The sequence below is a fragment of the Sinocyclocheilus anshuiensis genome, unplaced genomic scaffold (assembly GCF_001515605.1).
Source record: "Sinocyclocheilus anshuiensis isolate Anshui unplaced genomic scaffold, SAMN03320099.WGS_v1.1 C33227747, whole genome shotgun sequence".
In the NCBI taxonomy this organism is placed as follows: Eukaryota; Metazoa; Chordata; class Actinopteri; order Cypriniformes; family Cyprinidae; genus Sinocyclocheilus; species Sinocyclocheilus anshuiensis.
Genome location: NW_015622105.1, coordinates 1 through 5,504, shown reverse-complemented (window position 1 = coordinate 5,504; position 5,504 = coordinate 1). Strand labels below are relative to the sequence as shown.

Below are 5,504 nucleotides of genomic sequence, written 5' to 3'. Positions count from 1 at the left end.
AGTACAACAGAAATTATCTGCTTCTAATTAGACCAGACTCCACATCATGAAACATCCCTAACATGAGAAATCCTTCAGCTCTGAAGCTATGGCAACTGCAGAGGAGAGAATTCATCTCTGCTCGTTAACTCATAATTTTTTTTCATAACGAGTGGAGGAAAGCAGCTCGCTGACATTTGCCTGTCATTCGAAAAAAGTAATGTGTATTCAGACAGTATTTACATCAACATTGTTAGCCGTAGCTAATTTGTCTGACTGATGGGCAGTCATCAGAAGCATGAGAGACTTAGCAGGTTATGTTCTCAGAACAACAAGTTAGGCTAGTTATTTGGGTTATTATGGAAGCTCCTCTCCACCTTATAGGAAAAAATAAAAAAGGTAATTGGGAGATGGTTTAAATTATCTTTTTTTGGGAGATGGAAAGTTTAATTTGTGAAAAATAGCCACAGTTGTAAGATATAAAGTGCAGTTTCTGGATATAAAAATAACTATATGACACAAAGTGCATTTAGAAGATTTTTTTTTTTTAATGTTAAAAACAATTATATATAAAAAATGTATAAAAGTGCATTTAGGAGAATTAATGTCACAATTGTGAGATATACATAAACAATTACAAGAAATTATGTCAGAATTATGATATAAAAATCACAATTGTGAAACAGTGAGAATATCCACAATTATGAGAAATAAAATCACAGTTATGCGATATAAAATATTTGTGAGATAAATATATATTCACAAGAATTACCATCACAAATGTCACAATTATGAGAAAAAAAAGTCTCCTAAAAATTTAAGAGAAATTGAAAAAGTTTATCGTTTTTCAGGAGATGGAAGTTGCAACTGTGATATATAAAGTTGTAATTATGAGAAACAGTCACAATTCTAATGCATAAGTGCGATTCCTGGATATAAAAATCACAATTATGAGATATAAATCTGCATTTAGGAGAATTAATGTAACAAAAGTAAAATATAATTCACAATAATTCAAATATAATTCACAATTACAAGAAATTTGGTCATATAGTCACAATTATATAAAATAAACTATGAGATATCCCAATTATGAGAAATAAAATCATGATCGTGTGATAATAATTGAGAAATATATGCATTTATGAGAATTTACTTCACAAGTGTGAATATAGTCAAAATTGTGAGAAACGGATGCAATTACAGGATATAAAATAACTGCAACATTTAAAGTTACAGTTCTGAGAATTAGCAATTACAATAAATAAAGTCAGATATAAAGTCAAAATTACCTTAATTTTTTAACACTGAGGCAGAAACGGGTTCCCATAGGCTATTAATGGCTTCTCCCCAAGAAACTAATGATGAGAGATACAGAGAGATTAAGATAGAAAGAGAAATAAGAAATGTAATACGACTGGCAATGTATAAGACATAATCAGACACAACAAAGCCTACTTACACAATAAAACAGCAAAGATATCGTTTCATATTTTGTTCCGAGGCAGTCATCATCTTGAATGCAGAGATGCCACAGCAATTTCAGAAGCACACCAAGAGATGGCGCTACTGTGACTCTCACTGACTGAAATGCAAGCAAGCACACATGCCAATCACAAAAAAATAGATATTCTGGAATTTTCTGCAAGCCAAAGTCAGATCTTCTTTTGAGACATTCAAAATAAGTAACGTCACAGCAACACCCAGTTATGAAAAATCAATATTAATTCAAACGTAAAGAAGAGAAAAATACATCTATTACAAACACAATTTGACCTTTAGTAGATAAAAAACCCAGACTTCCCTACATTTTTCATCGTTTAAGAGTTTAAAAGACGTTGGCATTCATTTCAGTAGCCTCTCAGAATCTCTAAAACATAAAACAAAGCAGATCTCCAATAACAGCAACAGAAGAATAATAGATAAGGCGAAAAGTTTGGTTTAAACTTTAAACACTCCACACCTATTAGATTTAAATTCGGCTCCATTACTGTTGGAAAGACCTTTCACAGCGATGCCGCCGCAGACAGAGAATGAGTAAGCTGACGAGCCCTGAACTTTCATCAGAGCTCCAGGCTGTGAACAAAGCCGGAGACGTATCGGGTGTTGTTCTTCAGTCCAGACCGGTGACATAACAGCCTGAACCCTGGCCCCATAACAATAAACCAGCATCTCGTGTGCCACCTCTGCACTGTGCAGAATGCCGTTAGTTGTTCTGAATCGCTATAAGCCTGCATCGATCTCTGTATTATGGGTTGCGGGTACAAAAGTACAGCAGGAAAAGTGTGAACTGAATTTCTGGAGGAAAAACTTCAATGGTCTTCAAGCAGAGAAGATGTATTCCGCGCCCTAAATAGCAATCCAAACACACACACACTCTCTCTCTTTTCTGAACGTGCATTTATTCATAAATTCTCTTCTATTGTTACGTTTCCTTATCTCTTCTCAAGATTACATGGATCTACGTGGTTTGATCATCATTAAATAAACCCATCGCGAGTCCTCGTCTGTGTTTATCTGTGTAATGAGCGATTCATGCTATTGTGGTAGTTAAATATGATGTTCCACAATTATAATCATGATAATGAAGAGCTCTGAGTGACGTATACAGGACTATCTTGCATCACATGCTGAGGTTAGAGTGTGAAGTGCTCCATGTTGTGTTGGGGGATTTGTTCAACATTCTATGAGGTTTGTGTTAATCGTCTCTCACTATGACACAAATGAGCTTTGGTTTGAAATCTGGGGTGGTGTAATCAGGAGGACAGATAATTAGGACTCTAATGAAACATGAAATGGGGCTCTGAGGTCCAATAAACCTCAGTCCAGTCAGGCGCTTTAAAATGGAGTTGGTTCTTGCAGGTAGGATTCCAAAGGAAAGAAGGCAAGTCCCATCCTGCTCACATTCCAGATCTCTCTGTTCTGTGGAAAATTGGAAAATTCCATTATGATGCAAGATATGAGGAGGAAATTCAACAAAATTCTCACTGTATTTCAGACTGGATTTTTTTATATGCTTGACTAAGACATACATATGTAGACAGTGCAGTAGGGATGCATTGATATCATGGCCAATGCTGTTAAGCTGCTCATTATTCTACACTTATATTTGTCGAAATACACTAAAAACCACAATAACAACAATCACAACATTATAATGTTTAGTATGAAATTAATGGATATTAATTTTGAGATTACATTTAACAGTGTTTTCAAATGATTAGCGTTTATTTTTTATTTACTTTAAATAAGCATTAGATGACAGCAAAGATAAGCATTGGATGACAGCATGTACAATAACTTAAACAATACTGGACAAAAAAAACACACACACACCTCTAACATTACTTTATAACTATAAATATCATGCATAACTATGGTGGACTCATACTGGTTTTTAATGCGTTTGACTAAAATGTACATACTGTGTGTAGATGGTGCGGTAGGGATGCACTGAATATTACAATTCTGGCCTGATTTTATATTTATGTTATGATGGATGACCAACAAATAGATGATATTAAAATTCTATACAATATTATCTAAATCATTTTAAAATAAAACACTACATTTTAAATGCTAGCTATACATTGTGCTACAAGTGAATTTAGGCATCACTCAATTATAATTTACAGTAAGAAAAACTAATATTAATTTTGAGATCGGCTAACTATTACATTTATAATTTAAGTGTTATTAAATTATTTGTGTTTTTTAAAAATTAAAAAGCATTTGAATAAGTATTAAATGACAGCATTAGTAATAGTATCATTGAAATACTATTATAGTTTTTATTAATATTTTGAATTAGTTATTATTTTTCTGTTTTCTATTTTAATTTTAAAGTTTTAGTAATGTTGTCTATTTTTATCATTTTTCTTGGTCCTTCTTTTTTAAATATGTCTATATCGTTTTTATTCCAGTTTTAGTTTGTTATTTTAGTACATCAAGATAAGCTAAATGAAAATGAAAAATGTTACCTTGGCAACTGGCTGGAATAAAGCTAAGTTTAAGGTATTTATGTTTTATTTTATTTCAAGTAACAATGTTTTATGGTTTTAGCTTTAGTTAACTATAATATCCCTGCATGTAAAATGTGTAAAAATAAGAGAAAATAAGCATGAACAACAAATTATACAATACTGACTGTTACAGATAAATGAATAAGTTGATATCAGTTGACAACCAATATTGTACCACTATTTCATGCATCCCTACAGCACAGACCACTATTTTATTTATTTTTTTGCAAAGTCATAAGTGCTTGATCTCACGGCAATGACAAATCACTACTTGTTTGACAACTCTTGTGCTGTTTAGACAGGCACATTTGGGATTATATATTACGTAAAAAGTACATATGTTACTTAGACCTTTTTGACATTGTGTTTATCAAAAAGGTTTTAATTTAGCTGCATCTCATCAAAACATGAAATCTGGTAGGTATTAAACTTTCAGTTGCCAAACTTTCAAAGCTTGTTTGGTTGCTGGAAATTCAAATCAAAACATAAACTGTACTGGCTCCAATACAAACGCTGTAAAGAACCACAGACAACATCAGTCAAAGATATTTACTCTGCAAATATATTTTTTCCTGCTATAAGCCCCCTTTCTGTGTCAATTATGGCGCACCAAACTAATTTGTTCGAAGGGCTATTCGCAAGGCTTGTGTCAACATTTTCACCTGTCACTCATCGCCTGGCTCCTTGCCTCACTAAATGGCGGCTGCTGGTTCTGGTTCACAGGCTTTTGTAATATCCCAGTCATTTCTCGTCATAGACACGTCTGAACTGTCTGACCAGCGACAGGCCTCCATTTTAGAGGCAGATTGCATTAGCCATTTAAATCACCATCAGCAATGGGCCTGTCACAGTCGTTCTCTCATTGCCAGCTAATGTTTCCACCCCTCAAAACATATTTATCAGGGGAATGTTTTTAGAACTGCTGACGGCTATTGAAGCAGAAGGAAAATGATAGCCCTGTCAATGCTGCAGTCACCGTTTTGGGCCCATAGAAAATAAATGTATGAATATTCCAGAACCCATCAAATGAAATCATACACGATGGACGCAGATAGTGGATATAGACATGTAACTCATGTAACGAATCACAAGAGAGCTACAGGTCTGAATACAGTACTAGAGATCAGAGCTATGTTATTTCCAAGTGCCAGTCCTTCAGAAGAGCAGGTAATTTTAGACAAGACATGGCTGTCAGCTTTCGATCACGTCAAACACAGGAAGCAAGCTCTTCTTATCTACTTCTGAAATGGAAAATATGCACCTCTCTATATATCTCTTTTCCATGGTGATAAATCTTAACATGTGAGACTGTACATCTGCTGGCTTTGTAAATCTCTTCCCAGATAAAGCATTGAGTTTGCCACCACAGAAAAAACTGAGGTAGATTCATAATTTACTTTTCCCACCAGCTTTATCCAGCCTTTGGCATGAAATAAATATGTAAAGCCAGGGACTGGAGGATCATATTTTCACAGCCTCACTCTGCAGCTAATGTTTCATGCA

General features: G+C 34.2%; 1 long non-coding RNA gene across 1 annotated transcript; it reads right to left on the bottom strand.

The window, feature by feature from the left end:
* Positions 1-1,269: 1,269 nt before the first annotated feature.
* On the bottom strand, positions 1,270-2,001 carry LOC107683361 (uncharacterized). The gene is made up of 3 exons (XR_001633712.1): positions 1,943-2,001; positions 1,442-1,564; positions 1,270-1,337 (listed from the first exon to the last, which is right to left on the bottom strand). It is a non-coding gene; the product is annotated as an uncharacterized LOC107683361 (long non-coding RNA).
* Positions 2,002-5,504: the final 3,503 nt, after the last annotated feature.